Here is a 27,506-nt window from a genome sequence, read left to right as displayed (position 1 = left end):
CAACGGACGTCCAGCATGAGTCCTCCGATCGGTATTCTCCAGTGGCCAACCCAGTTACTGCTCGCACTCAGGCTGACCCTTCACCCTTGGTCAAATGGGAATCTCCCCAGTTTGTCTGACAAACAGGTTCCAGGTGCTATCTGTGACCGACACTGTCCCTGGCCAGATGCTGTCGCCTGTCCTGTTTCAGAGGAAACCACTCAGTCTGCAACATCCGGGCAATCGCTGAGGCTGGGATCATTGGTAGTTGGGATCTCCAACGATAGGTGCATTATGGGGCCCCTTAAGGACTTAAATGACAAGAACTGTAAGAAAACCAATGTGCACTCTGTGTGCATACCGGGTGGGGTCATTCCAGGTGTGGAAAGGGTCCTGCCGGATGCCATGAAGAGCACAGGGTGCAGCCAACTGCAGGTGGTTGCTCACCAATGATGAGTGTCACTTTGGATCAGAAGAGATTCTCTCTGGTTTCGAGCGGCTAACGGAAGGCTGCCTCTATATTCGTAGTGTCCCACACCAACACACAAGTCATGGCCTTCTTGTTCTGTGCGGATGCCCACATATTCCCCGAACTCTTACGGGACTTGGTAGGAATATCTTCCACGAGTAATGAGTGTGTTGGGATGGGACATTACGAATCTAGTGTGTGGACATGCAAGGTGAGAATGTGGGTCTCGCGGGGGGCGTGCACGAGATAGTCCCTGCACTCGCGCTATCCTCCGTGCCCTGGGTGTCTCAGATTGATAGAGCGTCTGCTATGTAAGCAGGAGATCCTGGGTACGACTCCCGGTCAGGGTACACATTTTTACCCGTCCTCGTTGATATATATCATCGCCCGTTAGCAGATGAAGGTATTATTATAATTCAAATTTCGTTCTAGACGGCTCCAGGTAATCAATGGTGTCCGAAATAACAGCCATCATATCCATATAAGTATAATGTATGTTATAGTCAGCGCTAAAAGTGTATGTTAAACATTGTGGCATGATGTCTGCAATTGTTGTGTGGCTTCTTTATACCATTTTCGTAGAGGCACTACGGACCATATGACCAAGAAATTTTGATGTGTGAATCTTACTGTTGACACTCGCAATAGGTATAACCTTCCGAAGAAGGGCTCCATGTGCCCGAAACCGATTAAGAAATTAAATTTCCTTAATGAAGATGGTTGTTAGTTATTCCACAGATTCCATTGGTTTCTGGAAATAATAAGATTCACGATACAGACAGCGGCAATACTGACAAACTAGCATTTAACTTCGTGCCGACTCACGGCGCCTTCGCAATGCAACAGGGGACAGTCTCGGGGGAACGATTTCTTTGGGAGCAGTCTAAGCCGTCTGCGACAGCAGCTGGAGGCAAAAAGGAGACAGAGTGGGGCGTCCCCGCTGACGGCTCGTTGAGGACGCGCTGGGGCTGAGGGCGAAGACGTAGGGGATGGCACGTCCGGACCCCGTAACGAATGTGCCGCCACGGCGCTGCCCCGCGATAAATCAGCCACAACAGGCTTTACAGTGCTAACTGGGCACCAAATGGCCCGTCCATTACTCGGCTCCCGTAGCTTCGCGTACATGTCTGTCAGTCGGAGAAACAAGTTAACTCTCAGGAAATAGTATCGCTATTTGAAGTAAGCGCAATTCGAAACTCGCTGCGACACGAACATTGACTCTTATCGACGCGACAATACCACACAGTATTTGTATGGAGCCTCTGTTGGTCACCTTTAGGCACCGCTGTTCACCATGAGTAGAACACTGCAAGATATGGGTTGTATCGCAGGTAGCTAAACGCAGACGAAAAAAGGCCATCGACAGATGTCGTATGGCACATGTGTTCAATATAAAATTTTATCAAAGATCGTAAATTCTTTTCTATTGCACTCAGATTTTAGTCACTTGTCAAGTTTTGTTGCCCTGAACGATAAATTAGTGAGGGATAGCATGAGTTCACGTGTAAACGATTACCAAATGCGAATATGTTCTGTCGATGGTATATAACTGAGAAGTTGTGTGACTTGGGATTCATTAATCCTTAATAAGATCAATTTCGGTCGGCTTCTCGTAGTTGGCAACTTTATTATCTGAAGCCGAAAATATCACGTTTCGTTGAAATGTATAGAAGTATTATGTTTCCTAAATTATCTTGTTTCTCTTATGATGTTCAGAATCGCTTGTGTTGCATATCAACTATGATTCAATATTTCGAAGCTACCCAAATATAGTATACAGTTTTAAGTATTATAGTTGCAGTAAATATGAGACTAAGTGTGAATATGACACAATGAACCATGTGAAGTTTATCTTTGTGTTACAAGCTGTGTGACTGGCCCAGCGTACTGTAAGCAGCAGAATGGTCCGCTGTTTATGACTGGAACAAGCGAGATGGTGTTCGTGTAGAGCCAGGTGGATGGAAACGGTCGAGAGGCAGCATGACTATACCACAACAAGTATCCCCACAGACAACAATCAAATTACACAATATTTAAAGCCCATTCTTGTCGTTTGTGTGATGATGGGTCCTTCAGGCAGAAGAATGTGGAGGGATTTGTCGGACTATGCGTACGCTAGATTTGGAGCTTGTACTAGGGACCATCTAAATATCCTGTAGAACCTGGTCCTCCAAAACTGGTGTATGCACAGTCCGCCACCTCCTTGCAAGTTCGTCTGCTTGAAAGAATGCATGGTCACAAAAACTCTTTTTTTATTTATTGTTATTTTAATACCTTACAAGAGATAGGCTGGCAGCGGCCTATCTATGCCACTCTTCGGCCACAGAAAAACAGACAGTGAACATGGAGACAGATAAACAGACATACATGAATGGGAAAAACAGGAGACACACATAAGAAATGACATGAAGCCATTTGGGGAAGGCACTGGTTATACAAGTAGGTTCAGCAGTGTACACAACCGTAGACAACCAGTTTCATATATGAACGAAGGAGCACACTGAAGAGGAAACACTGATGCTCTTAGATGAGGAGCACACTGTAGCACATTGGTGATGATCTTCGGCACACTGAACACACTGAGCAGTTGGGGGGTGGGGGCAGCCACTGGTTGCGGAAGATGGGAAGGGGGATTGAGGGGGAGGGAAGAAGACAGTGGGAGAAAGAAAGGCTGAGGGAAAGGGAGAGGGCCGGGTTGGGTGTGGAAGCCCAGGAAAGGGAGGGGGGGGGGGGGGCTGGAAGTGGGAGAACTGGGAGAGTGGATTGGGAGGGAGAAAGAAAGGTGAGGAAGGAGAGAGGGAGCCCTGGAGGAAAAGGGGGGAAGATAGGAAAGGAAGGGGAGGATTAAAGCTGAGAGGATTGGAATATGGATGGAATGAGGACATATTCAGGTAGGGGGCATTGGCAGAATCTACCTTGTTTAAGAGTGTGGAGAGTGTGAAGATTGAGAGCAGGTGGGATGCAAGAGTATAGGCGCAGCAGCAGGATGGGGTGGGAGAGAATGCGAGAGACAAGTGGGTGGGGAGGATCGAGCTTGTGGGAAGTGTAGAGGATCCCTATCTGTTCGAAGAAATAGAGGAGGTGTGGGAAAGGCATCAAGTTGTAAAGGATCCCCATGTGGGAGAGGAGACGGATGTGACAGGTGAGGCTACAAAAACTCCCAAAATCGACTTTAAATATTGTGTGATTTGGTTGTTGCTTGTGGAGGTACTTATTGTGGTACAGCCATGCTGCCTCTCAACTACTTCTATCTGGTTGGCCGTACATAAACACCATCTCGGATTGTTGCCGAAATGAATTCCAGACCATCTGCTACTCACAGTGCGCTGTGTCAGCCACACACCCTGCAACACACATGGAACACAAGTCAGATGATCAGAGGCACAGTCACTCGTCAGAGCCATCTACTGCAGCAATGATGCATTTCCGGACACATGTTCATAGAAAGTTCTTTCCTCGATTTTCAGTCGCAATCCGCCCCTGCAGTTTTTCGGATTTATTAACGTTTACCCTGGATGATTACTTCTGAAGGGATTAATTTATATCGGAGTGAAGAATCGATATTCACTAGATATTTATAATAAATTACAAATTTAGTATCTCGAACTGAAGAAACTCATATTTATAATATCGTATTTTTTAAACCTGCAGAAAGTTGTACAATGATATACACGTTGGTGACTTTCGAAGATTATGTCACAATATTTTTTTTTTTGGGGGGGGGGGGGGAATGTTACGTTATGTCAGAGATAGGTATACTATATTTGGGTAGCTTCGAAATATTGAATCATAGTTGATATGCAACACAAGCGATTCTGAACATCATAAGAGAAACAAGATAATTTAGGAAACAGATATTAACAAACAGTTAGATAGATACTGAGTGTAGCCGTGAAAAGAGATATGTTGGTGAGCTAAAGAAGTAATGAAATAGAAGAAACACTAACAAACATAAACACAGGAAAATCTAAAAAAAATTAAATGGCAGTACTTGAAAGACAGACCTCATAACAAACTACTTAAACAAAATAAATATGTCATACACGTGAAGTCGAAGATATAAAAGAAAGATAATAAGATAAAAAAATTATTAATTTTTCTTGATTCATCAGTCTTTGATTGTTTTCATGCGGCTCGCCACGAATTCCTCTCCTGTGCCAACCTCTTCATCTCAGTGTAGTACTTGCAACCTTCGTACTCAATTATTTGCTGGATATAAACCAATCCCTGTCTTCCTCTAGAGTTTTTGCCGTCTACAATTCCCTTTAGTACCATTAAAGTCATTACCTGAGGTCTTAACATATGTCATATCGTCCTGTCCCTTCTCCTTGTCAGTGTTTTTCACATATTCTTTCCCTCTCCGATTCCGTGCAGAATCTCATTATTCCTTACCTTATCACTCCGCCTAATTTTCAACATTCCTCTGTAGCACCACATCTCAAATGATTAGATTCTCTTCTGTTCCGGTTTTCCCATAATTCATACTTCACTACCATAAAATGCCGTACTCCAAACGTACATTTCCAGACACTTCTTCCTCAAATTAAGGCCTGTATTTGATACTAGTAGACTTCCCTTCTCCAGGAATGCCCTTTTTGTAGTGTTAATCTGCTTCTGATGTCCTTCTTCCTCTGTCAGTCACTGGATGTGTTGCTGCCTAGGTAGAAGAATTCCTTAACTTCGTTTACTTCGGGACTATCAATCCTAATGTTGAGTTTCTTGCTTTTCTCATTTGCGCTACTTCTGAGTACTTTCTTCTTTCCCAATTTACTCTCAGTCCATATCATGTGGTCATTAGACTGTTCATTCCTTTTAGCAAATCATGTAGTTCTTCTTCATTTTCCCACTAAATTGTTATCAGTGAAGCATTGCATTGATGTCCTTTCATCTTGAATTTTGATTCCATTCCTGAACCTTTCTTTTATTTACATCATTGCTTCTTCGATGTACAGATTGAAGAGTAGCGGCGAAAACTAAATCCCTGTCTTACACTCTTTTTAATCCGAGAACTTCGTTCTTGGTTGTCCAGTTTTATTGTTCCCTCCTGGCCACTGTACATATTCTATATGATCCGTCTCTTCCTAGTGCTTACCCTACTCTTCTCAGAATTTCGAACATGTTGACCGTTTTACGTTGTTGAATTCCTTTACCCGGTCGACAAACGTGTCTTGCTTTTTCTTTCGTCTTGCTTCTATTATCAACCAGAAAGTGAGAATTGCTACTCTAGTGCCTTTACCCGTCCTATGGCCAATTTGATCGTCATATACCACAATCTCAACTTTCTTTGCGATTCTTCTGTATGTTACGTTTGTAAGTAATTTTGATGCTTGAGCTGTCAAGCTGATCCTGCGATAATTCTAGAACTTGTCAGCTCTTGCCATCTTCGGAATTGTGTGAATGGTCTTTTACCGAAATTCATATGGTATTGCCCCAGACTCATACGTTTTCTACAACAACGTGAACAGTGGTGCTGTTGCTACGTCCCTCAACGATTATAGAAATTCCATCCCTTCGGCCGTGTTTGCTCTTAAGCACCCAAAGTTCTCTTAAATTCTAATTCCAATACTACATCCCCTGTCTCTTCTATATTGACTCCTGCTACTTCTTCTACAACACCAGACAATTCGTTCCCCTCATAGAGGCCTTCACTGTACTCTTTCCAACCATCCGTTCTCTCGTCTGCATGTAATAGTGGTATTTACGTTGGGCTTTTAATGTCACCACCCTTGCTTTTAATTTCACCGAAGGTTGTTTTGACTTACCTATACGTTCCTAGTCCTTCCGATAATAATTTCTTTTTCGATTTCTTCACATTTCTCGTGCATCTATTTCTTCTTAGTTTCCTTACACTTTGTATTTATATCACTCCTCAGCGACTTGGATTACTGTACTCACGAATTTCCATGAACATTTTCGTACATCCTTCTTTCATGGATCAACCGAAGTATTTCTTTCATTACCCATGGTGTCCTTGGTACTAATGGTCTTATGTTTCTCCTTCCAACTTCTATGTTAGCTATTTTTACAGATGTCTATTTCTGTTCAACTGTACTGCCTATTGTATTTCCCTTACTTCTGTATCCACACCATTAGCACTTCCATATCCTACTTCTTTGTGTATCGATACTTCGTGACTGATGTCTTAAACTGCAGACCTACTCTTCATCGCTACTACATTGTGGTCTGACTATATATGTGCTCCTGGTTATGAATTATAATCCAGTATCTAATTCAAAATCTCTGTCTGGCCTTGATGTAGTCTAACTGAAATCTACCTATATCAACTGCCCTTTACCAAATATACATCCTCCTCTTGTGATTCATGAACAGAGTATTCCCTATTACTAGCTGAAACTTATTACAGAATCAGTTAGTCTTTCTCCTCTCTCATTCCTTGTCGCAAGCCCATATTCCCTGTAAACGTTTCTTCTACTGCTTCCCCCACCACTGTCTTCCAGTCCAAAATAAATATTATATTTTCTTCTCCACTTACTGTATTCCACTTTCAATATTCTCCTACACTTTCTTCGTCTCTTCATCTTCAGCCTGCGACGACAGCATATATACCTGACGTATCACTGTCGGTGTTGGTTTGCAAACGATTAAGATAAGAACAACCCTATCACTGAACTGTGTCACAGTAACACAGCCTCTACCCTTCCTTCCCATTTATAATGAATCCTACTTCCGTTATACTATATTCTGCTGCTGCTGATAGTACTGTATACTCTTCTGAACAGAAATCCTTGTCTTCATTCCACTTCACTTCAGTAACCTCTGCTATATTTAGATTAACTCTTAGCATTTCCCTTTTCAGATCTTCTAGCTTCCCTACCACGATGAAGTTTCTGACATTCCACACCCCAATGTTATCCTTCGGTTGGTCATTCAGTCATTTTCTCATGGTTACTTCCTCCTTGGTAGTCCCCTCTCGAAGATCGGAAATGGGGGACCATTGAAGAATCTTCTGCTATGGAGAGATAATGTTGTGATTTCGAGAAATTATTTTGTGACTTCAGATACCATGAAAATTACCAATCAGATCGCCCCACGCATGGCGCCAGAAATGTATTGAACTCAAGAAATTAAATGAAATCAAACACAAAGGGAACAAAATTAAAGGGTTCATGTATGAATATAAAAGATTGCTTATATGATCAAAACATGAAGGAAATGTATTTTTCTTTGTGGTGTTTACACAAACCAAAACAAAATTATATATCGCAGGGGCGATTTGACTGGGCATGGACACGACTCATTTATTAAGAAGAGGGAGGAAGTGACTACTCGTCTCACCATTCTTCGTTATCGTTCGTCGTATAATTCAGTCGGTAGCAGGCGCTGCGTCGGTACGGCGCGTCGCCTTGGAGCTGTGTGGCGCGAGTCGTCTGCTCTCGTCATCAGTCACGGCGTTGCGGCGGGGTCCAGGTACGTTCTCCTCGTTGTCTGCCCGTTGTCGGTTGCGCGGCCCAATCTGTGCTATCAAGGTGTCAGAAGGCGGATTTTCGCGCTGAATGGAAGAGCGTCCATGTCCTCTCGCTTCGGCGGTGTCACAATGACTCCCTTATCACTTCTCCTCCCATCTCTCAGCTCAACTCCTCTTCGAAATATTCTTCCTTTCGGCGTTGTCACTGGTTGACGAAGCTTTCATTTTAGCCCAACGAGAGATCACCGTTTCATCGTTAAGCCTCTCCGTTCGGGGTGTAAATTTCCTGTCTGGTGTAGGCTGACGTGTGCCTCGTGAATTGGAATCTTTCTCACGATTTCACATTCTTAAGATATTTTTCTGTATTCCGAGGCTGTTGTGAGAGAATCTACACTTCTTTAATACAGCTCTCTGTGCTTGAGTCCTACACAAACTCATGCTTGGGCTCCGTCTCAAAATCTGCTGGCGTCCGTGATTTACGAGGGTTGACCAGAAAGTAAGTTCCAATCGGTCGCGAAATGGAAACCTCTGGGAAATCCGTTAAAGCTTTGCACAGATGTGTTGGGCAGTGTCTCCAGTGCCCGTCGATGGTGTTGCGTCGCTCTTTCCAGTTTTGAGTGAACAGTGAGTACGAAAAGACGCATAGAGAATAGAGTCTCCTACCAAGTGGGAGAGACTGGTTAGAGACTTCGCCTGTGTCGTGCAGCCCACATAACATAACTGTAGAGCAAGTACTTCTTCAAGCCAATTCTCGGCCGCACACTGCAGGGGCAACGAAGACGCTCTCTGCAGCGTTTCCGATCAGAAGTGTTTGATCACCCACAATACTGTCCATAATTGGGTCCCTCTGAGTCTCATCTCTGCTCACATGAAGCGCTGGCTATGAAGACAAAATTTTCCCGCAGACAATGAGTTGCAGACCAGTGCAGATAATTGGCCGAAAGCACAGGCGGCTGTTTTCTATGACGAGGATACTGGAAAGTTGATACAACACTATGACAAAACTCGAATTTGGAGTGGTGACTATGTAGAGAAGTAGGTGGAAGGTGTACCTGACTGTTTCAAATAAAACGTTTCTGGGTTTCACTGTGATTTCCACTTCGCGACCGATCGGAACTTACTTTCTGGACCACCCTCGTATAAGGAAAGTCCTCACTGTCGAGAAAAATCATCTTCTTAAGAACGCTGAGTTCTTTCACACTCCTCCCTGCGCCAGTTCCCCACGCTTTGCGTACGCTCCTTGCTGTGCCCGTGAGGTGCTGGATATGTCCGCACATTCCCGCTTTCTAAGGCAGGTAGTATGACTCCCGTCCAGTCAAAAGAAACTCAAATGACTTCGTGCTTACATTCTTGGTGTTCCGTCCTAATGGCTGCAGATGTCCACCAGCTCTCGACAGGGCACGCTTCTCGTTGTCAGTCCTTCGCATCGTGTCCCTCCGTCCGTCCCGGCTTCCCGCTGTGTCCTTGTAGAATGACTGCACCCGGGTGCTTGTCCCAGGGAGTCAGGCTCGGCCTCTCGCGGCCAATGGCGGAAGTGTCTGCGGTCGGACGTATTACAACAACCATGACTCTTTTTCAGTTACAGGCCACATGTCTAACGGATGCACGTTATGTGTCTTTAGTGTAGTGGTTTTCATTGCCTTACGCATCCTCACGCCATTGATCACATCTGGTTTTTGCGCCTTCAGGGAGGTTTCCCACCCCAAGGAGAAGAGAGTGCCCAGAACCTCTGTCCACTCCTGCGCCCTCTTTGGCAAGGCCGTTGGCAGAATGAGAGTGACTTCCCATGCCAGAAGTCTTCGGCCAGCAATTAATCAAAATTTAAGCGGTTGTGGGTTTCGAACCCGGGACCGAGTACGTTTTCATATCTAATCAGAGACTCTACCCACAATTTTTTTTTTACTACAGAGGGCAGATAACCCTCAGACCATACCCAGACCAGGGCTGATACGAGCTGTTTAAAATTCATAACATCAGTTAAATAAATTAAAAGTTAAGTACATGTACTGTAAATTAGTGAATTAAAATTAAATAACATATTAAAACAGTTGAATAAGAACGGTTGAACAACATACCTTCAGAGGTGAACAAATTTCCCACAGCATTACTAGTTAATGCTGTGGACAAAGTGAACTGTCATTGTAACCTTCTGTTGAATTAAAAGAAAATAAAGGCTGCTCGTCAGATCATTCGCGTGAATTATGTTATCCCTATCGTTGTATATTAATGTACGTCCCTGATTATGCACATTATTTTTATCTGCTCTTGGTATACGTGACGTTGATGATAGTATTGATAGAGACCTCCCTGAAAATAAAAGAAATAAAAATGTTTTGCTATCAATGACTTCTGAACTATGGAAATTTCCGTCACTGTATCGATGTGTCCTTCACTGTGACCATGTCACATTTGATTAAAGCAGATGCCATGAAGGACATTTAAAACAAACTGAACAGTACTTGGAGAAAGAGCATTATGAGTTTAGGGGAAGGAAAATAAAAACACATTGTTGTCCTGATACTAACGAAAGTGTTTTGTAATTACGAAGTGAGTAAGGAAATATATAATGCTGCACTGCATATTCCGTAATATATCAAACGTCAATTTCTGATGTAAGAAATACACCTTTCACCTATAATTACACTCGATATGTTTACCGATAATAATCGCTTGGTACGACATTATATGTTTAAAAAATATTGTTAATGTACCACGTTGTGTCATTTCATGATATTATTGAAGTACAGGTAAGCATGTATACCACTGACTGGCGTTAAAATATGTTTTGAAAGGGTGAACTGGCTGTTACTACTTTGTGGACTGTACAGTGATAAAAGACTGATTTTACAGCAATATCAGCAATCAGAGTACAGCAATATCATGTCTTAGAAATAAAAACTAGCTGGAAGAGGAAGAAGTGCTTGGCAATTCTTACCATTCTCTTGTAAATTGTTTGAATTCATTACAGAATATGAAATGCAAATAATAAAACTCACCAAACAGATTAGCTTCAATGGTAGACATGCATTTCAATATGTTTATGACTGAAACTTAAAACTAGCAAATTCTGTGATGGGCATAAATTACATATTGAGAATGTTATCTGAGTCCCAGAAGGGTTATCAGCTACTTACATGCATAACAGCGCCAAAAGAAAGATCGCCGTTGGGACCGGCTACTGAGTCAAAAATTGGTATGCGGAATATAGGTATATATTTCCATCAGTTTACTGCTATCATCTGTTCTGGAGTACCATAACAGGTGAAAGCAGTAGATAGACGGCAACGACAAGAAGGGAGTATATTGCTAAAAAAACCTTCGCAAATAAAAAGTGGTTTTTTAACAAACAGCAAGCAGACGTATGGCAGTAATTTCTGAAGATATTTGTATCGAATGTTCTGGACTGTGGCTATGAAGGCTGGACATTCGAAGAATAGAAAAGGAAAACGAAGGAAAATGGGCCGAAAATATGTATTTGGAGGACACAAACATAAACATCTGGATCGCGAGAAAACGTAGGAAACGGACATTCATTAGCACCAAACCTCAATGAAACCAATATTAGTTTTTCATATAGTCTGGAGTAATGAGTTTATAAAACTTATGAGAAGAAATCATAAGACTCAGATAGAAAGTCCAAACTGCAGAGAGCATATTGCCACAATCACACATTGCTCCTCTTTTGTGTTGACAGACTATGGAAATAATCTTTGCAGTAGTACAACAGGTACAGGACTACCATTCAGATTCACAAAAGTAACACTGGAACTAGGCAGGATGATGCCTTCATATTCACAAAGACGCTTTCCGAGACAGAGACAAAAGTACCATTTGAAACTTCCTGGCAGATTGAACCTGTGTGCTGGACCGAGAATCGAACTCGGGACCTTTGCCTTTCCCGCGAAAGGCAACGGTCCCGAGTTCGAGTCTCGGTCCAGCACAGAGTTTTAATCTACCAGGAAGTTTCATATCAGCGCACACTCCGCTGTAGAGTGTAAATTTCATTCTAGAAAAGTACCAGAATTTACAGAACTATGAAACACAGAACTAGCCATAAATAAGGATTTGGAGAGAACGCTGATGAAAAGAAAAGAAGAAAGCAAAACCGACATATTACTTCAGGAAGACGAAATCTAGGCGTCATATTTTTCTCGCCAAACTAGCTGAAGATTTGGTTCCAACACACATCAAAAGAAGGAAATAAGTAGGACTTCAAGTAGCTGTGCTGCAATATTCCTGTGTAACGCTGTTTTAAAAGAACGAAAAGCGAACAGGTGTCATATTAATTCATGTAATCATATGTGCTGATTCGGGCAATCACGTGCACAAAGCCTGTAACACCAGCGAAAAATTTAATTCCTGACCATAAGGTAGTTGCGGCAGCAATGAGACCAAACAAATTGCAGGTGAATTGCTGATGTTTGCTTTTGTGTATTTTGTGATTAATTAGCGACCAGTACGACCACGTATTTGAAATTTTCAGCAGTGCTCTGTATCCTATTACAAATGGCGAAACAGGGTTTATCTAGCTTAAAACTGAATCGCAGCTTGAAATGCCAGAAATCGGCAAATGAAACAGTAAAACCAATATCGTCTGAAAATAATTATTCTCTTAATTCTAGAGCACCTAAGTTGTGTCTCCTAAATCTTTATATTATATTTCCTGAGCTTCAGAAAAGAACTTAGCTATGAATATTTGTACTGCAGTTTCCTAATTTTACTATTTTCCTAGCTTCATGTTTTCCGCCTGTAAATGATAAGAAATAAGATTGTTTACTGTTTTATGAAACCTAAATTGATTTGAAAATATATTAATGCATTACTACATAACCCAAGTCTCCCAGAGTCATTTCAGGTTTTTTCCCCCTTGGTCTATAGTTAACTGTTCATTATATTCATTCTCGATGTTGAACGATGTATGGTAGCCTAAAACATATTTGTATTTGTATTACGACATGTCTTATACATTATTAACACATGAAAATCTTGAGGCCTCTGATGATCTCAGCGGTTTCAGTGATTTAGATTCAGACTACAAACCAAATGAAGAAGATAATGTTGGGGAAGACGATGATGTAAGTGTTGTTGGTGAAGTAAGAAATCTGCACAACTGTGCAGATGTTTAGAAAAAAGAATACGAAGATGATATACATAATATTGAAAGCACCGAATGTCTTTGGAGAAAAAACTGCTTTGCGTGAAATAAAATTTCACCTATGGATACAAAAGTACAGTAACATAATACTACAAAATTTCAGGCTTATACATCAAATGATCTCCCTTGAAAACTATTGTAAACGACATACGCATTTCAGCTATACATTTCTTCAGGTGTTATAGACAGAATTACACAGCTTACTGACAACGAAGCTGTAAGAGTGTATAAGGAAAATAATTTTGAGAAGTGTTGGAGACAATGTGATAGCACATAAATATGAGCTGTGATATGTCTCTTGATAACAGCCGGTCATCTAAATAGCAATTTGTCCAAAGTAAGAGTGTTGTGGATCAAGTACACTCCACCAATATTTAGAGCCACGGGTGGTCGTCATAGCCTTAAAGACTTTTTATTTTTCTTGCGGGTCGATGAAAAAGCTACAAGAAGTTTTGGAATACAGAGAGATAAATTTGCTGTATTCAGAGACATATGCCAGGACATAAATCGCGATCTTTGGATATGTTCTCCACAAAACGAAAATCAAACGTTCGATGATCAATTAGCACCATTTCGGGGACGGTTTGCATTTAGGCAGTAAATGGGTTCAAAACTTTGCTGGACAAAAAGTTTTCTGGATAAGTGATTGTAAAAATTGCAATCCACTGAAGTGGCTACCATCTCTCGATAAAGAAAGACAAGAAAGGTAAATATTTTGATTTCAATATTCTCACTCATCTTAGATCAAAGTATATCGACATTCGTCGAAATATTGCAATGGTTATTCCGACAACTACCGATACACTCTGCTATAAGAATGGTTCAAATGGCTCTGAGTACTATGGGACTTAACGTCTGAGGTCATCAGTCCCCTAGAACGTAAACCTAACTAACCTAAGGACATCAAACACATCCATGCCCGAGGCAGGATTCGAATCAGCGTCCATAGCGGTCTCGCGGTTCCAGACTGAAGTGCCTAGAACCGCTCGGCTTCCACGGCCGGCTGCTGTAAGATAAGTGACAACACTGACACCAATATTTCTTCACATCCAAGGGTCTGCCACTACAATATGTGTTGGCACTTTTAGGAACCGTTCGGCAAAATAAAACATTTGTTCCTACTGAATTTTTGCTAAAGAAGACCTAGGAGAATCACACTCCTGAATTTGGTTTTACTCGCAGTCACACGACACGGTCATAGTTTCAAAAATGGGTAAGTGCAGTGCTATCTTCTACAGCGCATTATACGTCAAACCAAATTACCGATGTGCCCCTCAGCCTGACGTAATAAAATACTATAATACGACGAAAGATGGGACTCTCTTATTAGATTAGATGGTGCAGAATATGTGACGCATTGTGACAAAAGCGACATATTACACTCGCTGAAGATCTGGTTCAAAAACATCTCAAAAGAAGGCAAAAATTGGGACTTCACTTACCTTTTATTAAATATACATAAAGGCTTGTACAAGAACGTCAAACTCAAGTGCAGTAGTCAAAGAAAAAACTGCAGCAAAGAAGAAGCGTTGTTACATGCCCGACTCTGAAAAGGAAGAATGCAGAAAACTGTTTGTAGTAACTGCACAAGAAACGCATGTCGTGAACATTCAGACTCTGTAGACAATTGTAACACTTGCTTTCAGTGAAAATAAGACACATAAACAGAACTTTCTCTCGAATAAAGTCTCTCAAAACCATTTACAAATTATATGAGATAGGGTCTTATATTATATTGTTCGTCATTCAGTGATTTCTAGAAAAGTAAGTAAAAATTTTGCTTGTTAACCACATTTAATGTTTATATTTGCATTAATGAAACATTTCTACAATAGTATTTATTCGAATTTTTGCAGATGTCTCAGTGAAAATAAAGCATTATAAAAAAATTTACATGACGCACTCACCTTAAGCGTTCACTATAATAAGATCTTCTGGGGTTCATTTGGTCTAGTGCACACCTGGTCTATATGTTGCGCCTTTGATTAATAACTGAAACGTCCTTGGTCCCGGGTTCGAAACACACCACTATTCCAATTTTGATTAACAATCAGCATTCGAGGCGGAAGAGCACCGGCATAAGCAGTCACCCTTATTCTGTCAACGGCCCAGGAGTAAAGAGGGCGGTGGAGTGGAAGGATGATCAGGGCACCCTCCTGTAATGGGGATGAGAGACTGTCTCTCAAGGCGGAAGCATCAGCGGTCATCAACGCCATCAGGATACAGAAGGCACTGGAAATCACTGTATGAGAGACATATAACACGTATCCACAGGACATGTGCCCCATATTTGAAGAAGTGTCATGATGATCTCTCCATCGGCCAAAGAGTCCCCAATAATCCACCTTTCCCATTTCCGAGTGGGGACTGCCAAGGGAGAAGTGACGCTGAGAAAAGACTGAATAACCAACCAAAGGAAAAGGTTCTACAACTCGGGTCGTAGAATGTCAGGAGCTTGAACATCATAGGGAAGCTAGAAAATCTGAAAAGGGAAATGCAAAGGCTTGATCTAGATATAATAGCGATCAGTGAACTGAAATGAGGGAAGACAAATATTGCTGGTCAGAAGAGCATAGGGTAATATTGATGGTATAACGGTTATAGGATTCGTTATGAATAGGACGATGGGGTAGAGAGCGCATTACTCTGAACAGTTCAGTGACAGGGTTGTTCTTATCAGAATCGACAGCTAACCAACACCGACAACGATAGTCGCAAGCTGAACACAAGTAGATACAGAGAGTGTGTGAGGATACTGAAAGGATACTACAAAACGTAACGGAAGATGAAAATCTAATAGTCACTGGGGGCATGGAATACAGTTGTAGGGGAAAGATAGGAGAAAAGGTTACAGGAGAATATGGGCTTGGGACAAGGAATCAGAGAGGAGAATTACTAATTGAGTTCAGTAATAAAGTTCAGCAAGTAACAGCCAACACTCCGTTCAAGAGTCACAAGAGGAGGCGGTATACTTGGAAACGGCTGAGAGATACGAGAAGATTTCAGTTACTTTACATCATGGTCAGACAGAGATCCGAAATCAGATACTGAGTTCTAAGGTGTACTCCGGAGTAGATATAGATTCAGATCACAATGTAGTAGTGATGAAGAGTAGGATGAAGTTTAAGAGATTAGGCAGGAAGAATCAATAAGTAAGGGAGAGGGATACGGAAGTATTAAGGGACGCCGAGATACGCTTGAAGCTCTCTAAGGTTATAGATACAGCAATACGGAATGGCTCAGTAGGCAGTACACTGAAGAGGAATGGACATCTCTAAAGAGCACTGACGCAGAATTTGGGAAGAAAACCATACGTACAAAGAAGGTAACTGCGAAGAAACCATGGATAACAGAAGATCGATAAAAGAAGGATGTTCAGAAATGTTCAGGTAAATTAAGGAGTACATAAATACAACTTGCTGCAGAATGAAATAAATACCCTAGGAAATTCAGGGAAGCTAAGACGAAATACCTGCATGAAAAACATGAATAAAGCGAAAAATAAATGATTTTCGGTAAAGCTGACTCAGTATATATGAAAGTCAAAGCAAGAGTAGTAACATGAAGCGAGAAACGGGAATTCCACCGTTAAATGCAGAGGAGAGACCCAGAAGATGGAAACAGTATACTGAAGGCATCTATATAGAGGAAGATTTGTCTGATGCCATAAAAGAAGAAAGAGAAGTCGATTTGGAAGAGTTAGGCGAGCCAATATTAGAATCAGAATCTAAGAGAGCTTTGAAGGACTTAAGACCAAATAAGGCGGAATGGATAGAAAACTCTTCATTATAATTTGTAAAATCATTGGGCGAAGTGGCAACGAAACGACTATTCACGCTGTTGTGTAAAACGTATGAGTCTGGTGACATATCATCTGACTTTCGGAAAAACATCGACCACACAAATTCAAAGATTGTAAGAGCTGACAAGTGAGAGAATTATCGCACTCTCAGCTGAACAGCTAATGCTCAAAATAATTTACAAATGTAATACACAGAAAAATGACAAAGGAAACTGTGTTAGATGACGACCACATTAGCCTTCGGCAAAGTAAAGGTACCAAAGTGGCAAATCTGACGTTGTAGTTGATAAAGGAAGCAAGCCTAAAGAAAAAAAAGGACACTTTCACATGATCTGTCGACTTGCAATAAGTGTTCGACAATGCAAAATAGTTCAAGATCTTCGAAATTCTGAAACAAATAGGGTTAAGCTATAAGGAGGGACAGTTAATATACAATATGTACAGGAGCCAAGAGTGAATAACAAGAGTGGACGACCATGAATGAAGTGCTGGGATTTAAAAACGGTTTAAGACAGGGATGTAGTCTTTCGCCCTTAGTGCTCGGTCTGTACATTTGTAAGTAGGCTGTTTATGTTTTCTTATTGGCAACGTTATGTAGCGCTCTGTATGAAAATCACTGGCTGTGCTGTGTGCAGTCAATGGCTAGTTTGCATTGTTGTCTGTCATTGAAGTGTTGGGCAGTGGCAGCTGGATGTTAACAGCGCGTAGCGTTGTGCAGTTGGAGGTGAGCCGCCAGCAGTGGTGGAAGTGGGGAGAGAGATGGCGGAGTTTTGAAATTTGTAAGGCTGGACGTCATGAACTGCTACGTATAGTATGAGTTTTCAACACTATTAAGGTAAATACATTGTTTGTTCTCTATTAAAATCTTTCATTTGCTAACTATGCCTATCAGTAGTTAGTGCCTTCCGTAATTTGAATCTTTTATTTAGCTGGCAGTAGTGGCGCTCGCTGTATTGCAGTAGTTCGAGTAACGAAGATTTTTGTGAGGTAAGTGATTTGTGAAAGGTATAGGTTAATGTTAGTCAGGGCCATTCTTTTGTAGGGATTATTGAAAGTCAGACTGCGTTGCGCTAAAAATATTGTGTGTCAGTTTAAGCACAGTCATGTATAATTTTTCAAAAGGGGACGTTTCATATGTTTTCAAGTTTGAGCGTGTCGTATTTGCGATGCTTTCGACAAAGAAATGTCAATAGCGAGGTTAATGGCCTTTTTTTTTTTTGCACCTAATATCTTTCTTTTGTGAGACGACTACCTCCAGGCTGGGCGCCCAGAACGCATTACGTCAAGGTCACTTACCTTTCTTACTGAAATATTTATGACAGCAGTTGACGCTACAGTGACAGTCTCATATAAAAATATTTCACAGGTCAAGAATTTGCGTTACAAATCTGTAGAAGCAAAATCCTATTGATATAACGGTGTCCAATAAATTTTCGTTGGCATTGTAATACATTCACGCATTTACATACATTTCGTAACTCTTAAAGTACGATTCTTGGTTTCCAACAACCTTTTTCACAAGCCAGAGTCCCTAACCACTACTCATTACTCCTTACCTTATTCGTCGACAATTCTTCAATGTTTCATCATAACACATACGTGGCATAATCAAATAACTCATATAGCATCAGCTTATTTATCATAAACATACCGCAACAGCATAATACACATAGTCATCGTAACAATAACATCATAACACCTCAGTCAAATCTCAAAAACGTCGTAGCTTTCTGCAATAATGTCAAAACCTAAATAAAAGCCTCTGCTTATTTCAACAGTGTCATCTACCTCCAACGTACTTTAAAAATCATGATTCCATACCAAATACATTATTCAGAGCTCTCATAGTATCACAATGGTTCCTAAAAAATACGAACAGTTCACAAAGTACAGACAAAATACAATTTCATTAGTATGAAATTATCCAACTGTGTAATTGTGTAAACATGTGTCACTGATGTAGTAAAAAGATGTTTGTTTGTCTGTTAAATAATCAGGTAGCTGTGTAATTCTGTGTTGGAGAAATATGGTACCAATGTGCAATGTTGTATAAGCAAATACCATATTAGCTAGGGCTCCTTGTGCTTGCCACACACATGGTACACAAACTAAGCGTGTACCCCCCTGAGGATTAATGTAATTATACCCTCAGGTGTTACAGATTACAGCAATGGAATGAAATGTATCATGGAAAACTTTCTTTGTAATTCAAAAATCTAAAAAAATAATTGGATTAAGTACAAAATTAATCTCTCAAATGCATGTCCTGTAGCGCTAAATGTTCGTCTTGCTGTAAGATAATTCTGTGTCTGTGGAAGTGTCGTAGTTATCGTCCTCTGTAAGCAAAGTTCTGCTGAAGTCAATATACTTACCTCATCATAAACGAAAGTGAAATGCTTTCGTATGGATACCGTAGTTATTACCTACCTTACTGTTATCAAGAAAGTACTATAATGTAACATATTGTTGTGCTACAAAAAGGCTGTCTCATTGTAGCTATACCACAAAAGTTACTACTAAAACATGTTTTACTCTCCAGAATAATACAGGAAAACTGTGCAGAAATATAACAGAAACACTGCAAAAGCAACATTGTATATTTTCACTCATTAGTAGCGTCGTGATAAAATCGTGTAGCTATCACATAAACTAACCACTGTGTCATCTGGTATCTCACAGAAAGTACTTTAAATCCAGAATGAATTTTCAAGTAAACCAAAATGTTGCATTAATATCTCATTAGCAGTACTGGTAAATGTTCTAAGCATGTAAGCCTTATAGTCGTTACGTAATCATGCAACTAACAAGCAAGAATGTACAAATACAACAATGTGTCATCTGTTCACTATAACAATGCATTTGTAAATTCTGTTTAAAAATGTTCACTAGGTTCTAGACTGGATATTTAACTTCAAACATTGTTGCATGAAAACAGTTTCTAAGTCTGACAATGCATACTAGAAATGTGAAGTGAAGAGTTTTATGGCAAAGACAAAGTTAAAAAGCAGATTATCTTTCAATAAACGGTTTTACATGTGAAATATGGTGTAAACCTTTACTTTTCCTACTATGCAGAGCTCCAGCTTCAGTGGAATTATCATGTGGTATATGGTACATCGGTAGCGAATGCTAAAATTTTTCTCAAGGTTAGCGTCTATGTTATTTTTCTCTAAGGCAGCCGGCGCACGTGGCTGCCTGCGGTGCGAGTCATTGTCTGTCTCTTTGTTGGCACGCGTCGTTATTGGGATTTGGAGGTCTAACTTCTACAAATTCACCTTGTCGAGAGGGCCCCACCCTGTTTGAATCTCGCTAGTTCTGATGCAATTCAGGTCTGCCGTTACGATCATATCGTCTATCGTCATGTCGGTAGATTCCATAGTTTCTTTCTTGTCGGTCACGTGGTGGAGAATTTCTCCCTGAAACGTAACTGCGTGCTGGACCGTTGCATCTAAAGTTATTCTGTCTCCCTTGATAATAATTATTCTGGTTCCCATATTGTCTGTTTCTCTGATTGTCTCTGTGATAGTCACTACCGCAGAAAGGTGATCTTTCCCTGTAATTATTACTCCTCTGCCAACGGTTGTCATGTGGGTGGTTTCTGTTTTGGTCACGATTTGTGTTGTGAGAATAGCTTTGTCGTGTCCAGTTATTATTTCTGTCGTCACGGAATTGTGACGGATGTGACCTGTAATGATTGTTTTCCTGTTTTCGCATCCTGTGACTGTCTGTGCCAATTTCTAATTGTTGTAAGAGTCCCTGAAAAGCTTCAATGTCGTCTTTGCAACGTCCTGCCAAAATAATATGTCGTAAATGTTAAGGTAATTTGATTAAGCAAATGCGGATGAGTTCTGAGGGGCTGTATGGATTTGACAGGTACTGATTCTTGTGCAACATGTCTTCAAAATATTTCACAAGACTGGAGAATCCAGATTGTTCGAAATGCTTCATCATTATGATGCTTTGTTTTACTCGGTCTTGTGTAGCTTGAGACAAATATGCTGAGAGGAAGGCATGGTAAAATTCTCCTTCACTGTGACAATTGTGAATGACCGATCGCATTCTTACAGCTGGTTCATTCTCTAAATAGCCACACATAAATTCTAATCTGTGTTCTAACGACCAGTTGGGAGGAAAACAATGAGACAATTGATGAAGCCACGCTTGTGGATGAATGTCGTTGCCAGAATTCTTAAATGTTTTGAATTTACGTGTAGTAATGAACAGCTTATAGTCAAAGTCATCATGTCGGCGAGTCGCATATCGGTCATTGTTACGTCGTTTCGGCGGTTCCATTTCAAAATTCGGTGCACCTTGCCAATTTCTTTCATAATTTCCGAAATGCGCTGTGTTATTATTTTGAGTCTGTTCCGTATTTCTATGTCCCTCTTCCCGTATTGGGGCGCGAGTGTCCTCTGAAATACGTAATTCTTGTATTACCTGTGTCAGCTGATCTTGTACTTCCCGGGTTTCTCTTTGGTGTTGCGTATTAATTTGATTCTGATTTTGTTTGAATTTCCTAATTTGTTCGCACTCTTCTGTGTCATTAAAGACTACCGGTTTTGTGTCATTCAGATTATCATCTACCTTTGTGGATAAGTTAGTGAACTGATCCGAAAGTTCGGCTACTTTCTCCGATAATGAACACATTTCCTCAGTGTTGAAATCGAATCTACTGTGTCCTTTAAGTTTTCCTGAGTTTTTGCAAGTTGCGTAACCGAATCGGTAGATGCAACTGAGTCAATTTTAGCCCACAAGGTCCCATGATTTTCATGAACAATGGTTTGCAGTTCTTTTATGGCTGCTTCGTGATTCTGTAATGCATTTTCATGCCGCGAAAAAATAGGTTGAAAATGCTCACAAATTTGTGTTTTTACGTCATTACAGACTTTTTGACATTTCGATTCAATGTTATGTACCTCAGTAGTTAAATCTTCACGTGTTTGTTCAAGTGTGGTGTCTAACTTCCGAAGGTTTTGTTCCATTGTGTCTAACCGTTGAAGATTTTGTTCCATTGCGTCTAACTTTTGAAGATTTTGTTCCATTGTGACTAACTTTTGAAGATTTTGTCCCGTTTGTTTCTGATTTTGTTCAAGCGTTGTGTCTAACTTTTGTAGCCTTTGTCCCATTTGTTGCAGTAACTGTAATAACAATGCACTGGTGTCTGAAACATGTTCCTCAGTGCTTTTCGGCAGTGAATTTGCACCGGCAACATTCACATTTTGACAAGCGGAAAATGTGTCTTGACTCATTTGAGAAAACGGTGAGAACCCAAAACCTAAGTCTACTGTATTTGCAATATTGTGTTCTGTCATTTCCGATTCCTGAGGCGAGCTGTTGCCGACCGATCGATCGATAATGCTTCCCTGTTCACTAATTGTTTCACTGCCTACACCATTATTTGCAGCCCGCTCCATTTTCCTATGCACAATTACCCAATTACTACTTTGAACATTAGTTAATTCATTACTCTGCGGCGCTAACACGCTGCTTTCGTCTTCACTGTCATTTCTCAGATTACTTAGAAGCCTAGTAACGTTTTTCACACGCCATTATTGTCACAATATTTCACACGACAACACAGAAAAACACAATTGGAAGAGCAAAAATAAGAGAATACATTAACACAGCACTGAAAATAATATCTAGTTAATTGCAAGCGCAGCAGCGAAATACTTGGTGCAAATCTACATGCATGCCACAATAACAATGAAAGACTGCAACTACAAAGGAGATTCTCTCTACAATTACGCGCTAGCAATAAACAAAAACTACACTAATTACACAAACTACAAGAAAAAAAAAATCAGAAGATTCCAGTGAGGTATCCTCGGCTAAGGGTCGACATATGCAACGTCCCCTTTTGAAAAATTATACATGACTGTGCTTAAACTGACACACAATATTTCTAGCGCAACGCAATCTGACTTTCAATAATCCCTACAAAAGAATGGCCCTGACTAACATTAACCTATACCTTTCACAAATCACTTACCTCACAAAAATCTTCGTTACTCGAACTACTGCAATACAGCGAGCGCCACTACTGCCAGCTAAATAAAAGATTCAAACTACGGAAGGCACTAACTACTGATAGGCATAGTTAGCAAATGAAAGATTTTAATAGAGAACAAACTACGTATTTACCTTAATAGTGTAAAAAGTCATATTATACATAGCAGTTCATGACATCCACTCTTACAAATTTCAAAACTCCGCCATCTCTCTCACTGCTGGCGGCTCACCTCCAACTGCGCAACGCTACGCGCTGTTAACATCCAGCTGCCGCTGCCCAACACTTCAATGGCAGACAACAATGCAAACTAGCCACAGACTGCACACAGCACAGCCAGTGTTTTTCATACAGAGCGCTACGTAACGTTGCCAATAAGAAAACATAAACAGCCTACTTACACATTGAAGAATCAATTGTGGATATAAAAGCAACGTTCATAAGTGGAATTAAAATTAAAGGTGAGAGGATATCCATGATACGATTCACTGATGACGTTGCTGTCATATGGAAAAGTGAAGATGAATTACATAGTCTCCTAAATAGAACGAAGATTTCAATGAGTACAGATTATGGATTGATAGTAAACCGGACGAAGTCGAAAGTAATGAGAAGTAGCAGAAATGAGAACAGCGAGAAATTTAACATCAGGACCGATTGTAACAAAATAGATGCAGTTAAGGAATTCGGGTACCATGTTAGCAAAAAACTAATGACGGATGGAGCAAGGAGGACACCAAAACCAGACTAGCACTGGCAAAAATGGCATTCCTGTCCAAGAGAAGTCTATTAATATCAAACACAGGCGTTAATTTGAAGAGGAAATTTCTGAGAATGTGTGTATGGAGCTCAACATTGTATGGTAGTCGAACATGAACTGTAGGAAACAGGGAACAGAAGAAGATCGTAGCATTTGAGATGTGAGATTACAGACGAATGTTGAAACTTAAGTGGACTGATGCGGTAAGGTATGGGGACGTTTTGCGAAGAATCGTAGAGGAAAGGAATACGTGGAACACAGTATCAAGTAGACTAAAATAAAAATCTAGTGATAAAGAAGGAATAATCACTAAAGAGAGACCAAATGACATTCTGTATACGGACTCTTGAGCCGATGAAGAATAACTCTTTCGAAATATTCTAGTTCTCTCATATTTATCGGCTAGATTTGAAAAGCTTCTTAATTTCAGTAGTTTAAACTGTTACGTTAAGGAATCGGAATATAGTAAGCAATATACTGAAACGTACATTACTAGAACAAAAGCGTTTTTGTGAGAGTAGGAAGCTGCAACCTGACATACAGGAAACACAAACACTATTCATAAAACTTTCCTTTCACGTGTCTGTAATGTGTCCATCAGGTAATACCTGAAAATTCCTGTCACTCCGCTGTGCTGGCAAAGTTTACATTATTTTTCTGCATTAAATTAGCACTCACATTTTATCTAGCTTCGAAACTTGAGACTTTTAATGGAAAAAGGACGGAAAAAAGATAAAGGCTTAACGTCAGTTGACGGAGAAATCTTGAGAGGTTTAACAATAGTTAGAACTGGACAAGTATTATTAAAGCAACCGACAACTTCTCTCTCTCTCCACCCCCCCCCCCCCCCCCAACCCTCTCACTCTGTCACTCTCTCTCTCTCTCTCTCTCACTTTATCTCTCAATGAACAATCTCACCTCTCATCTCACCTTCAGTGGTTCAGGGAATGCATGAGACACGTGAGCTAGAGTAGCCAAACGAAGATTTAAGCCCGTTCTTTCAGAGGGTGAATACAGTGTGTTAACACTCCGTCTGCAAGCTCATTCATTGAGCTGAAATGCTAAGTAAAATAGAAGAAACAGTAATACAACAATATTTTTGTTACTTTTGTTACAGTATTTACCATCATTTGAGGCATAGTTCTTTATTTCTCTCGCAAACAGTATTTAATTTTAATATTGTTTTGTGTTTGATTTCGCCAGTATGCGTAGTTCAGCGATATTTAAACTGGAAGGTGGTAGCCATCGTCATTTTGTGCTACGTTTCACGGCATAAAAATGGCTCTCTGTGGTACGGCAATATTTCATGTTTTGAAGTTTTACTACGATATTGTGTTAAGAATAGACCTTGAGGAACTATGCCAGCAAAGCAACGTAGCAGAAACTGTCAAAGCCAAACGAAGGCAGTGAGCCGAACATGTGGCCCGGTGGAAGTTCACAGATGGCCTCGGAAGCTCGTGGATTCCACACCTACTGGAAAGAGAGCCCCTGGGAGACCCAAGAAACGCTGGATTGATGGTCTCCATGAAGATTTAATCCAAGCATTAATAGATGTGGACGGATGGCAGATAGCAGCAATGGACAGAATACAATGGAGGAGGAAACTTGCAGCAGCTTGCGGTCCACCGGGCCTGATCACGTAGAAGAAGAAGATTCTGTTGTGAAGTGTCTCATTCGTAATATCCTTGAAACAATGGCTACAGCCGTCATACCTGTAACGAATTTCTTAGTATACGTCATATAAACGATGACTTATATTGTACATCGTAAAAGCGTTTATTGGCGTCAAAGACTGTATACCCATATTATCATGGTCAAATGCTAACCCATTTTTGAGGCGGTATACATTGGAAGTCTAGCTGAAATAAATGGTAGAATCAATAGTAAAGTCCGAGAACTATTGTTCATAGTATTTATGTATTCCATTTCGATTTCTGAATACATTTGGTTGCTATAGCTTGAACTTGAACGCTGAAATAATAATTTGAAAAGAGGTTCAGCGCCACTTAAGAAAATTGTAGAACTTTAATGAAATGAAATATACTTTTATAAAACTCCAGACTGAACAGAGTTACTTTGGATGTTTTGAAGCGCCGAAGGAAATCTAACTTTGTTTCGGATATACCACAAATTAAAATAATAGTATGTAGTAGTAGAAAGACAGCTATTGTCAAATGCAGTTTGAACCCTTTTAACTTTACAAGCTATTCAACCCAACGTTAAGAGTCTTCTACTTTGCGATATCGAATTTGATATTAGAAAAATGAACTGTATTTTGTCAGCAAATGGAAAATACATCATTTCAGAATTTTAATTCATTTCAAAATAAGCTTAAGTTATATTGGCAAATAAAGAAACATCTAATTGTGCGTGGGGATTTTTCTCGTACTGTTGAGAATATGTGTTATACATTTTCAAAAACAGCCTTTCTTGCTTAATTTTATTGACCAATACGAGTACTACTTTTACGAAAGCCTCCCGAAAGCAAATTGTGTACGTAAAATTAGAAAATAAGTAAATGTGTTTTCAGAATAAATGAAAAGAATGACCCCTTTTAATGTCTTCCCTAAGATTGACCTCTCCTGAGACAAAATCCTAGCTACGTCCTTGGAAAAGCTGAGGAGAAAGGCTCGATCCCTGTCGTACAACATTATTAATCCGAGCACTTTGCTGTTGGTCTTCAATTCCAAATGTTCTTTCTCACTTCTCATATACGCTGTACATTATCAGTCTTTTCTGTACCCACAAAGACCTGCCTAATCGCCTTGTCTCGAAATGGTGTACAAAGTTACCGTCACTCCCGGAACTAATATACTCGTATGTCTGTCCAGGTAGATCTTAACCTCTGAAAACAGAAGCTCACGGGTTCACGCTTTTTGTGACGGTTCTGTGTATATGGCGCCGTTTTGTATATCACGTTTGGGGAAACGGATATACTTAATGCATACCTGACGTGTAGCACAAATATTTCAGCGCCTATCAAGACGACAACAATCCTAAGTTTGAACTACCAATCATGTTGTTGGGAACGAGACTGTTGCGTTATTCCTGCAACTCTACACGACTGTGAGACTGGAAATGCAACGTTTTGGACTGCGTCTTCCCTGGCCCTAGCAAGGATACCTGCACACCTTAACAGGTGGATGGGGATTGCCCCATATGTCGCTTAGCTGGGAAAGAATGGTTGGTTCGGTAAAAGGACGCGTTCATAAAGTACTCGGGCGGAGCAGTCTGAACGCGGAGACACTACAAACTGTTCTGCAAGCATCGAAGCCGCACTCATCCCGAGACCTATCTTCCAGACTGATGACGACATTCTCACGTCAGCGCTCTTCCTTGTAGTAATCGAGCCAACAGTATCAAGTGACTTAGTAAAAGAATTAAAGCTTCAGCAGAAACAAAGATAGTACTTATGAAATCGTAGAAGCAAGGTCTACTTACTGCTGTTCAGGAGCAAGGTGTTCGAAATTCTCATAATGGTAACCTATAAGAGAGGACAGATAATATACAGCATGTACAAGATCCTAGAGTCACCAATAAGAATGGAAGATTAAGATCGAAGTTCTCGGATTAATGACTGGTAGGACAAGGAGGTAGTCTTTTGCTCCAACCATTCAATCTGCACATCGAAGAAGCGATGACTGAAATAAAAGCAAGATTCAAGACAGCATTAAAATTAGAGGTTTAATGATGTCAGTGATAAGATCCGATTACAACAGTGATATCTTCAGGCAAAGAAATGAGGAATAAAAGTTCGTGTTGATTGGAATGAACATCCTAATGAGTACAGGAAAATACTACAGGATAAACCGAAGCAATTATGGGGAGCACAAAGTGCCCACTGAAGGAATAGTTCTTTATAACGTATAGTGATATGCACAAAATCTTCCTATAGTTAACAGAGG

General features: G+C 40.5%; 1 protein-coding gene across 1 annotated transcript in view; it reads left to right on the top strand.

Moving 5' to 3' along the window:
• LOC124620197 (nuclear pore glycoprotein p62-like) overlaps positions 1 to 27,506 on the top strand; it is a 654,879-nt gene that overhangs the window by 573,071 nt on the left and 54,302 nt on the right. The window lies entirely within an intron of this gene.

Source organism: Schistocerca americana, chromosome 6, assembly GCF_021461395.2.
Source record: "Schistocerca americana isolate TAMUIC-IGC-003095 chromosome 6, iqSchAmer2.1, whole genome shotgun sequence".
Taxonomy (NCBI): domain Eukaryota; kingdom Metazoa; phylum Arthropoda; class Insecta; order Orthoptera; family Acrididae; genus Schistocerca; species Schistocerca americana.
Note: the sequence above shows the minus strand (reverse complement) of the source record. Positions and strands in the feature narration are given on the sequence as shown.